The sequence below is a fragment of the Megalops cyprinoides genome, chromosome 2 (assembly GCF_013368585.1).
Source record: "Megalops cyprinoides isolate fMegCyp1 chromosome 2, fMegCyp1.pri, whole genome shotgun sequence".
Taxonomy (NCBI): Eukaryota; Metazoa; Chordata; class Actinopteri; order Elopiformes; family Megalopidae; genus Megalops; species Megalops cyprinoides.
Genome location: NC_050584.1, coordinates 11,995,887 through 12,008,257, shown reverse-complemented (window position 1 = coordinate 12,008,257; position 12,371 = coordinate 11,995,887). Strand labels below are relative to the sequence as shown.

Here is a 12,371-nt window from a genome sequence, read left to right as displayed (position 1 = left end):
ATACACTGATATATGTATTGAACATAACCACAGAATACAGAGCTTTTCTAATGCGTCTTTCAGAGTACAAGGATGATTTTTCAAGTTGATACTATAACCTCTCAATGACAGAATGTTCTTGAATGGCCTGATTATATTCAAATGCTACCTTAATAATGTATAATGAAGGCTAACATGGAACAAATATCTTAAAGTTAGCTAAACCATGTTAAGTAATCCTTAGTCTCCCAACAGAGATCAGATTTCATGAGTTTCTTACTGTATAGTTTCTCTGCTAGACAGTGTCGGCCTCTTCTCAACCAAGCTGATTAATTTGCCATTCTCATTTGTCTAAACCGCAACCATGACTGCAGTTTAATCTTCTTTCTCCTCCTTGGATGAACAGGAAAGTCAGCTTTCTCTTTTCATTGTTGTTCATTTCCATGCTATCAGGGGAATGCGCCACCGATCTCTGATTATTAGTTCAAGGTTTAGACACTCTCTGTGACAGCTGATGTCGACTGTATATGTTAAACTGGGAACAATGGCCATCAACAATGTTTGTTTACTGTGTTTGGAACACACTGAATCGAGAAAATATAAGTTAAGTAATCAATAACTCAATAAATCACTTCCTACTGTTGAGTAAGTCAACTGCCTCTGTTTTTCTCACACCCTTGACATCATCTTCCCCCATTAACTCCTAAACACCTCCGAGCGCCACTCTCCATGACGTTTGACCGATTTTCGGCGGTTTTAAGTTAACGTTAGGTGTCAAAATCGAAATTCAACTGCTGCTTTGTGTGCTTAAAAGCAATCACCTAGCAACGGTGCCCGTTAGTTGTGCGGGGAATTAAATTACGGTTAACCGTTCGTGTTAAATAAGTGGGGAAATTTGGCTGTAGGTAAACAATTACTTTATAAATGCAAGCGTATTTACAAATACTTTTCAGATATATAACACAATACGTGTGGCATAGTAAGAGGAATGAAAATGGACAGCGTCAAAGCTTTAAGCGAAGTTGGTTGCTGGGCTTGTTTTGTCATTTAAATTAAGGGTAAGTTTGGGAAAATCTTAGTCTAATGTGGACAGTAACACTTTCTCCTTTGAGGGGAGCAAAACAAAGGCCTTTTTGGAGTGGCGAGGGCAATCAGAAGGAAGAGGATATAACAGTAACGGTTAACAAAGTTAAGGTGAAGGTCGCTTCAGATTCTGTCATGTTGTTTGCTACTTTTGCAATGTTAAGCTAATATATCCGGATGCGAGAAATAACAGCAGATGCATGCCTAAGATTTAAAAGTATACTGTACTTGGGTAACATTATATAATGCTATCGAAAACAAGATTAAACGTGGGAACGTTACAACCACAAAGATAGCATTAGCGTGCCGCTAGACAAAAAGGAAACCTTTGGCTTGTGTGTTAAACATTGTTTATGTTACCACAGTTGGGATCAGTTCCATTTCAGTTCAAGAAATAAACTAATACATAATGCTTGAATAAGTAAGATTTTAAGAGTCTTCTGCTGTTAATAGTTTACCTTGACTTCCTCCTCCAGCTGTCTTTTGATGTCTTCAATTTGCTGAGTATAGGATTGCTTTCCTCTGGTCAGCTGAAAGACTATTGAGTCTTTCTCCTCAAGCTTTCTGGCAAGCTCCCCTTGTGTGGTATATAATCACTAATGTTATAATTTCATACTAAAATATTTGTCTTCAGAAAATGTTGTGTAATTATGAACATACATACCATTCTCAGTCTGTAGCTTAGCTTTCAGTATCGTGAAATCATTGGTGGTGCATTGGCCTTCTTCAGCCTTGGTTCTGCATTCACTCATCTGGTCTTCCAGAGTATGGCACATCTTCTCTAAATTTGTCTGAAATATAAAAATAAATATGAAATATGCTGTAAGGATTCATGTATTTGAATATGGCAAGTAAAATACTTGTAAAAGTATACTTTACAATCACAGTGAATCTGGACTTAAAGGTGGTTAATATGATATGCAACCCAGTCTGCCCTTATTACACAAAATGTAGTGAAATGTTTTATACTCTTAATTGAAATCACATTTTTACCTTAGACTTAACAGTCTGTTCCATGTTGGACTCACTCTTCTCCTTTTCTAGCTTCTGTTTCACTCTCTGCAGGTTATCAATCTGCTCTCCCAAGTCAGCCACACTGTCAGCGTGTTTCTTCCTCAGTGTGGCAGCTGTAGCCTCATGCTGCAGTGTGGCCTCTTCAAGGTCTCTGCGCACCTTCTGGAATTCTGCCTCCCTCTTCTTGTTCATCTCAATCTGGGCAGCTGTGGCCCCACCAGCCTCCTCCAAAGTTTTGCTCTAAAGTCGTTGCTCTTATAAATACTTATAAGAACTTGAAGCTGCAGATCATTCTTCTCTTGGAGAAGAGAGACCATTTTCTCTTCAAGCTCCTTCTTGCAGGCCTCAGATTTGGCATATGCCTCTTTCAGCTCCAGGAACTCCTCCTTCATGTTGGATCATCTATTCTGTGTTCATACCTTAGTATGTCGTAATTTGTACTGGTAGTGGTCAACGTCCAGAGACCCCAGCAGTTTCTCTGCTGCTTTCTTGTTATCAACGAACTGTCTCTCAGGGATAGCAGATGGGTTCAGGATACAATATCTATAATGGGGAATGCAATTGGAGACTAGTAAGAAAATTTCATTAAGTGGAATTTCATGGGGCACAGTTTGGTATGGGTTTTCTGCTCCATTGTCACGTGGTCCTTCTTATGCTTGTCCTTAATAATAATATCCATATATGTATTCAGCGCACAATGTGAATTGTTATTTGAACAGTGGCTTTACTGGTCTATGTATCTGCGGTATGACATACCCTACAGGATATGTGCCTTCTCTGTACCTACCCAGTCTACTTTTTAATACATGTATTATGTCATGGTAATTTGATCACAATTTTGTCTCAGTGGATTGTAATTATGAATAATTTCTACCTCTGCTTGAAGTCTCCATAGAGGATCCTGTTGGGGAAGCCCTTTCTGCAGATCCTGATGCCTTCCAGCACACCGTTACAGCGCAGCTGGTGCATCACCAGTGGATTCTCCATGGCCCCAGGAGTCTTGGTCTCATTGGGGATGATGCAGCGCACAAAGTGAGGGTGAGTGGACCTCAGGTTTGTCATCAGCTTATTCAGGTTCTCCTCTGGGTTTAAAACATATAAAAGCTCAGTTTTCTAGACAGAACATGAGTATATATATGTTTTCTTTTGAAATCAAACATAAAGTGCCAAATGTGTTATGACATCTATAAGCTGAACTTCCCTGCTTTTATTTTTTATAAAACATAAGTAATCATGAGTCAAAACTAGGAGTCTTAAGTAGTTTTAGAGTTTGCTGCTATGTATTGCTAGCTATGTATTGCAATCATGGGCCCCTTCTGAAGAAAGTTTCTGAAGAAGAATACATTTCATATTTCTTTTCTTTTTTACATTTCATATTTTCTTTTCCATATGAAATATTTTCTGAGATCAAGCCTTTTGCATTTGGAAAAAATACAACTCCAATTAATGTGCATGTCCTTTATCCAGTAAGACAAGTTTGTGTTAAATCATTCACTGTTGCAGTATTTAGTCTGAGCAGTTTAGATTGATTGATAGATATATGATTGTTTAGGTTCATGATGAGTGGCAAGGTAAACTTTGACCTCATCATTATATGAATTAAGGAATTAACAGTATTCTAGTAATAGCAATTCAGTGACACATACTAATTGGTGCCTCCTTTACAGAAAAAAATTATAAAAAGATCCCATTTAGCGTGTCTGTAGTGTCATGCCTGTATTTGGCACCTTTAAAACTTGAAGGAGATAAGTAATTTTCCTTCCAAGGGCAAACGGTCTGAAAATTTGATATTTATAGTATTGAGTTCTCACTTGCAGCATGGTATGCCACTGACATTTAGCTGAGTTACTCTTTTTGCTTGATGTACCTTGCAAGCCATCCATTAACTTCATAGAAAGATCTGTGTTTTGTGCTCATGGTTGCATGAAAAATGTTGCGTGAGAAAATAACACATCAACATGCAGCACCATAAGTAATACTCATCTAGTTAGAAAGCAACTGCAGCTATGTTTTATGGGATGGCTAATAAAAGCCTATCAATGTTTAAATATTAACAACAATATAAAGCAGTCCTATGGGGAAAACACACTGGAATTATGAAATGAAATGGAAAAGCTTTTATAGTCTGTACATATATAGTACAGTAGTGCATGAGAGTGAACATTCATAGGCTACATGCCTATTCCTTCCTTCAGGATCTGTGATATGGCCGCAAAGGGTCTTTTATACCAACTTAATAGCATGTAATATTATTAATGTAACTGATTTTAAATACTCATTGTACCTTAAGATAAATGTTGTGAGCATTATTCTTTAGATAAGTATATCTGCATTATCAGATGGATTCCCACTACCATAATTTAATTTCCAGCAAATTTAGTCCTTTGACTCACCCTGTGGAGAGCAGACACAGTCTGGAAGGAGGAGCCCTTCTTCTTTCCTCCACCTCCCTTGCCTCCCTTGCCTCCAGACTCTTGGGCTAAATGATTCATTTCAGAGAATAAAAGATAAGGATATACAATAATAAGTTTTTTGGCTGACATCATATTCACAACATTGATAATGTGCTGGTAAAAATTAATTCTAATACATCTGAAGTACAATTTTAACAGTCCACTTGACTTTGTTGTTACCATCAGACATGTTCTGTACGTAAGTCTGTTACGTGGCAAGAAAGTAAACTAAATAACTTGTTGTACGAGTTCTATCATCAGTGCCTTTTTATTGAAAATAAACATACTTGATTCTGCACCAGCGTAGTTTGCAGAAAGGTATACCAGTAATGTAAGAGTAGACTTCCGGAAAAGCCCGACCACTGTCTCATTAAGAGGGTCCTTGTTCTTCACCGACCAATTAGAGATGTTTTAGTCGACAGTGCCAGCATAGTGAACCAGGGAGAAATGGGCCTCTGGTTTCCCCTTGACAATCTTCTGGAAGATGCCTGATTTTCCCAGATGGTTGTCATATAGCTTTGCTTTGAAGGTGGCATAACAGGCCTTAGGGAACATGCACTCCTCTTCAAGGATGGACATGATACCCATGGGCTGAAAGAAGAACATGGGAACAAAACAAACATAACTTTAAATAAATACAATAGATATGAAGTATCTGACATTTTTTGCAGTTTCTCCTGGTGCAACACTGTGTGTATTTCTCATGATTTGATTATTGAACCTGGTGTGTTATGAAGCTTACAATTAGCTTGTTCTACAAATGTTCTACAAATATAAAAAGGCATCTAATGATTGTCAATATTGGATTTCCAATATTTATTTTGTAGATACTGATAAAATGGACTTCTTGACCTGTAAGAGGAAATTCATCATAATTTTTAATTCTATAAGAAATACAAGTTTCATAAACCACATATGTTGCATGAAGAATTTATTACAAAGAATTTTTTTTCTGTCACCCGCCCACCTTCTCAATGAGGTCAATGCAAGCCTGCAAGTCCATGCCGAAGTCAATGAACTCCCATTCAATACCCTCTTTCTTGTATTCCTCCTGCTCCAGCACAAACATGTGGTGGTTGAAGAACTGCTGCAGCTTCTCGTTGGTGAAGTTGATGCACAGCTGCTCAAAGGTGTTGAACTGCAGCAAAGAAATATGTTTGTATTTGACTCTGAGGCTTTCAGACTAATTGATCTTGAATGCATTTTGGACACATTCAAAGTTTCAGTGTGAAGTTTCCCAGAGGGAAAAAAGATTTCGAATCCTGCAATATCCAGCACACCAATGAAGTACTGGCAAGGCTGTTTGGTGTCCACCGCTGTTTGATTCTCACCACCATCCAGAGAAACATTTTTTCATACACTGCCTTTAACAGAGCACCAATTTAGTAATACACCTGCAAATCTAGATATGATGGGTATAGTAAGCAAGTCATCTACAGTCCAGCTGTGAGCTAAGTGGAAAACTAAAAACCATAAATATTTGTAGGAAAGTTAATTCCATAGTTAATTCCATATTATGATCTTGTGATTTAGTGTTTAGTGTGATAAACAATGAGCATGTTTGTAATGATTTCCATATTGCTTAATATGAGCGGGAAACTAACTTTCTTACCTGCAGGACATTCTGTCTCTTGGTGACCCACACATTCCCCACTTTGACCCTTGGATGACACAGACCCTTGATGAGGTCAGCAGAGTTTAGGCCCATCAGATCAGGCAACTCTGGTATATTCATTACACCACTCACATCAGTAGCCAACAGCTCTTTGGCATCATCAATAGATGCTACTGTTGTCTTTACTTGAGAGATAAACGCATAGTCATAGGGATTGTTGGTGATTTCTAAAAGAAAGATGTGACAGGTGTCAGATTTGCAGTTTGTTACTGTGATTAAACCATCTGTTCAGTCGTGCACAGATTTAAGAGGTACTCACCCAGCAGCTCTGGCTTCTTTTGGCTTCATTTCAGCTTTCAGGTGGTAGGTTACATGAGACTTCTCAAGAAGGTCTGAAACACAGGAAAAAAGCAATACACTCTGTTGGATCAAAGACTTTGATGACATTACATTTACAGCTTTTATCTAAAGGACATAATTCCTTCAATGAAAATAAAATTATTTCAGAGGATGTTCTTACAAGTTTCAATGTCAGCAGAGGATAACTTTCCACTGACTCCAAAGTGAATTCGGGTGAACTTGCCCTAATGTATAGCACAAATAAAATACATTAAATTACACAAAGATATTTTTGCAAGATGCTTTTTCTGTGAATATTCAGTCTGCAAGAGAAAGACACTTACAAATCTTGAAGAGTTGTCATTTCGGATGGTGTTGGCGTTTCCAAAGGCCTCCAGGGCTGGGTTGGCCTGAATGATTTGATCCTCCAGGGTGCCCTGAGAAGAAACACCCAGGCTTTCAGTATTTGCATTTAAAACAGTTAACACACACGTGAACACACATTTACAGACTACACACAACATAGTTTAAGACACTGTATTTTACGGTACTCAGTTCTAAAAAAAGAATTAATTTATACTGTATTTTAGGCTAATAACTTCACCTTTTTTCAGAAGCTGCATCCTTCTTTCCTGAAACAGCTGCAATGCTGGCGAAGAACTGAATGACTCTCTTTGTATTTACAGTCTTTCCTGCACCAGATTCTCCACTGAAAATAGACACAAAACAGATTAGCATAAATTCAATTCAATGCTCACGAAACAGCGCAGATTGTCTGTAGTTTGTGCGCTATTGTGAAAGCTACAGTATGAGGTTGTTTAATTAACAAGGATGGCAATTTGAACAATTAAGTGGCAAGTAATCCCAAAGCTTTCTCTTAAATGTTTCACATTATAGCTTTCTTGTGTTACAAAATTCAAATTATAAAACAGAGCTAAATTTAGTTAGATCGATTTAAATTACTGAGAATAAACTTTTAGGCTAGGTTGAGTGCAATGAACAATAACGTTTAGAACACAGACCTCACAAAAGCTGTGATGTGTCATGAGCATTTAACGTAATTTAAATCGATAAATGCCATCCTTGTTAATTAAACAATCTCACGTTGTAGCTTTCGCAAGCACACAAACTACAGACAATCTGTGCTGTTTAGCGAGCACACTCATTTAATCCATTTACGCGATTGGTGTAAATTATTCTGTGAATTATTTGTTTTATTGTTAATCAAGGAACATAAATGGGAACAGGTTGAAAGTACTGATAGATTTAAAGGTAATGTTTCAGCTTCCCCTGTTTCCAGCTCACCAGCCGCCACTGGTATTGACACTGTTCAGGATTTTAGGGACAAATGTTCCATAACTGAAGTTTTACACAAAGTATAAAAGCTGAACAGAACATCTAGTAATGCACATGATAAAATTGGAGGACTCCAAATTTATGGAGTCACATGTCAGACCCATCCTGTGGCTGAAGTGATGCTGTAATGCTACTCTTTTTAGAGTGATTAGTTGTTTCCTGACCACAATGTGTGCGGTGATCAACAGACCTACCTTCCCATATTCAGTTTCAACAGTGACTTTGTCACTTTCTCGGGTTGTGATGGAAGCTTTGACGTAGTCCACTGCAGGGTCAGGGACAAAGCACTCCTTCTTCATGTCAAAGGGGTGAGTCTGGGCCTCCAGAGATTCCTGCTCAGATTTGCGCAGGTATGGGGCTATCGCCCCAAACTCCTCCATCACCGCATCAGGCATGCTTAAATCTGTCAAACATGCAATAAAAGAAGAGGTGTCACAGAGGACAGCAGGTCATTACTTTATGGTGATAATTTCTGAATGCACCCTTTTCCTGGTCCTCTTTGTAATATTACTGGGCATTAAGAGTTATTGCTCCTGAAAATGTATTTGGTAAGATTTTAATCATGGATTTTTGTCCACCAATTTGGGATTGGATTTGGGGCATTGACAAAGGCTGACTATGCAAGTTCATATTTTGCTATGATCGTGACTTCCTATCTACCCCAAAATCCCCTTTTAGAAAAAATGCAAACAGAAAAAAATAAACTAAAATATGCCCCACTGTTTGCTATGGATAGTAACTCTATTTCTTTGTGATTTAATCACAAAGTTAGTCTTGTTAATTAACTCATACCACAAGAAGTGGTAACCTTTGAAGCTAATCATTAAAGGAAAAATTTAAGCAACTTTAATTAAACTAAATTTAGCATTGAACAAAAAACAAATTCTCCAAGATGAAGGTCAATTAAACTAAAGCATAGCTTTGTATTTAATAATTAATAATTCATTGTAATTTCATTGTCCTGCACAATGACAATAAAGCTCTCTTATCTTATCTTATCTTATCTTATCTTATCCTAATATAATTGTGAGGTAAATGTTTTGCTAAGGTTTCTAAAAATGAAATGTTTTACAGGAAACAGCCATCTGTTTCAACTGTAGGTAATGACTCTTACCTGGTGTTGTTCCACACTTAAGAAAACACCACCAATGTCCTACCCCTATGAATGAAACAAACTCTTCAATGTTCATCTTTATCTTTAGCAATATTTGGCAGGGGAAGTAAAAATGACTAAAGCTCACGTGGGAAATGGAATGTAATATTTAATTACTATATGTTTTACATCTATCCAAATGAAGAAATGCAGTTGTAGTAGTTCTGTAGAAATCATAATAAAGATCAAACAGGTACATCTTGAGACACTGTTAGAATAATTAGAGTGGCCAGCCCTAGGGTGCTTACCTTTTGGTTGTTGAAAGCAAGCTGATCTCCATGCCTGTCAGTCTTATAATAAAGGGAACCACTCTTCCAAATATGGAGAGGGGCAGTGCATAGAGGACATTGACCTGGTAATTTAAAAAAGTAGGTCCATATTTGGTAGTGGGGGTGTGTACCAGTTTGTTGTGATGGATTTTTAAAGAAGACGTTAAGAGGTGAAGGTAGACAGAAGGCTAGAGGAAGGTGGGGACAAGCACTGTATAATGGATTTCTTACCAGGCTCTGTTTAAAATCCTATTTTCAAATAATTTTGACATTGTTTCATTTTTGTTATTGTCTATTTTGGTCCCCCCTCATCACTCAGGATGTCCACATTATCCTTTTAGTCATCAGAAAAATGCAAGTCTGGTATGTTTGTCTTATCTTTATTGCATTGACATATGGTCTCACTAATGTGTGACAAAGAGAGCCAGAAGGGGCTCACTTGCAGAATGACTGAATATCCAGTACTGCTGTAAAAAAATAATTGCATTACACTGAGACATCCTGATTGTTAAAAGTAATTCTAGACACCACAATCCATTTTCCACTGTTGCATGTTTCTTTGCAAACTGACTTATGATTTCAAGTCACACTATCTGTTTTTAGGTTTCATTGATTGTACATCCTTCTGTTATTTTATTTTATTTTATTCTTTTTATAAATCAATCAGGCCTCCCTGAGATTCTTGGCAAAAGACATTTTAAGTAGGTCTGCGGCATGTTACTGAAAGGAAATCTCAATCCGATTTACGTGATCTACAATAAAACTTGTGTGATTAAATAAAAATAGTAGTTGGATCAATCCTTTAAATATTTTTTTCATCACAAACCATGCTAATCTGTTTTTGTAATCTAAGACAAATGCATCAGTGACTATAATATTTGTAATAATATGCATTATTGACAACTAACAAACCAGGTACTGCATGTAAAATACTGAAGAGTGAAAAATAAAATGTAATGGTAAAGTTCATTAGTTATTTAAATGACAAAAAAACATAAACTGGGAATGCTATGGGGATGAATGCAAAGACCCTAATTAAACTTTTTGTGTTTAAATTTGTGTTCAGGACACCTTCAAAATGATACAAAGGACATGAAACTGAATATATATTAAGATCTTCCATACGCTGTTTATTACATCATCTAATACATCAACAGCATTTTGTGCTCCTTCACATTGATATATCATCGACATATTATATAAAGTTTAAAGCCAGTTTATTGTTTATATGGCAAAACATACAGAATTAATAGGCCATAAGTGCCAGAAAAGGACTGACGTGGGTGATTGGGTGTGAAATACAACAAAAGAAGCTGTGTACATGCAGCTGTTGTCCAGTGTGGACAAGGCCAAGGTCACAGGTGGCCTGCCCTTCATATCCAGCTACTGAGCACTGAAAGATTTACCCTTGGCTTCATATTGTTGGCATGGTATTGTGTATTTCTTTTTTATGCTTGAGTACAAAGATAAACCTGTGAAATGTCTTTCAAGGTACCTCCCATTGATTGAGAAGGGCAGCTTGTCAGGTGCTTAAAGGTCCTGTACCTGACCCTTTGAATTTGTGTTGGATCAGATGTAGCAGCTTCTCAGTTTGAAAGGTCTGAATGCACGTAAATATTTGCAGGGGTAGATGTAGACCTAGTTGTCACCTTCTGAAGCACCATCACATAAGAGCAGTATTGCAAGGCTTTCAGGAAGCGGAAGAATCTTTATTTTATTATGGCTGTTTATTTGGTAGAGTGTGTGTGTATGAGTGGCTGTTTATTTGTGAGTGTGTCATACACATACATTTTATCAATAGTTTCAATGTTCTATCAATTCTATCCATTTTTGTTAAAAAGACAGTTTTAACTTGAAATGAGCGATGTCCTGATAGCGGAAGTGTCAGTGCTCCCGCCCCCTAGCTATTGTGTTTTGTTTTCCTTGTGTTCTAGCCCTGCCCCACTCTCCGCCCTGTCTCCGCCCACCCGATCATCCCCTCCTGCCTGCTTACACACCTGCTTCCCATCTCCTCATCAGCCCAGCCCTATATCTACCCTGCTTGTCTCTGTCTTGTTGCCAGTTTGTCGCAGTGTGTTTTTGCCTGTCTCGGTCCCGCCGTGGTTTCTGCCTGATCGCTGTTCCCTGAATCGACCCTGCCTGCTCTTCGACCTTGCTCCTGCCTGCTGTCCTGCCTTGTTCACCTGATCTTCCTGACTACCTGGTTTGACCCTGCCTGTCCCCGGCTTTGATTCCTGTCTGTGTTTGGACTGCCTTCCTGGTATTTTGACCCTGCCTGTTTTGGACTGCCTGCTTGTTCTACGATTCTGTTAATAAACGCCTGGATTCTGGAGTTCTCGTGGTCCGTGCCTGAGTCCTTGCCTGTGCCCTGACAGGAAGTACAGCAGATCAAAACCAAAAGGGCAGCCCTCCATGAAAGGAATAGCTCATCCCTAACTTAATAAGTAATAACAACACACGTTCCTCAATCAAGAAGAGTGTTGGAATGCATATGCTCTTCCAATAGTCCAGTAGTCTAGTTTTGCTTGCTTGCTGTTTATAGCCAGATAACTGAGCGAGTGTGATCAAAATTATATGTGATTAATCACAGACCATAATGTATGTTCAGATTTGTTTTAATGATCTCTTTGTGTACAAACCAAAAACTGATTTGGATTCCTTTTGGAGAATGAGGGCCACCAGGTCTCATAGCACCAAGTGACTCTGTTAGAGGTCAAGGTAGCTGTGGGGGTAACATTGTTCACTTAGGAAAGTGAGAAGACATCTACAAGGTGATAATAGTATGATCTTATCATCGTGCGAAGTCTCCCTTCCTTCAAGACCTCTGCATAGGATTGCCCTTGCACCAGCTGTCCTTTTCTGAGGTCCTTAATTAACTACTGGAGTTGGAGATTCCATTCTTGGCCCCTCAGTTACGCAGCAGAATCCCATTCTCAGCTGTCCAGTCTTCTCCTGCCATCAGCACTGCTGCAGGGTAATTAACTTCAGTTTGTTTCTCAGAAGCTGTAACCCAACTTTTCCTCAAGAAGGGCAAATTATTTGGATAATGTCACTTTATCTCATTTTATTTACTTTTACAAATGGACCAGCCTCGGCCATCTTCTGACCAC

At 38.2% G+C, this 12,371-nt stretch overlaps 1 pseudogene; it reads right to left on the bottom strand.

The window, feature by feature from the left end:
* Nucleotides 1–2,043: 2,043 nt before the first annotated feature.
* On the bottom strand, nt 2,044–8,234 carry LOC118796110 (annotated as a pseudogene).
* Between the last annotated feature and the right edge of the window lie 4,137 nt (nt 8,235–12,371).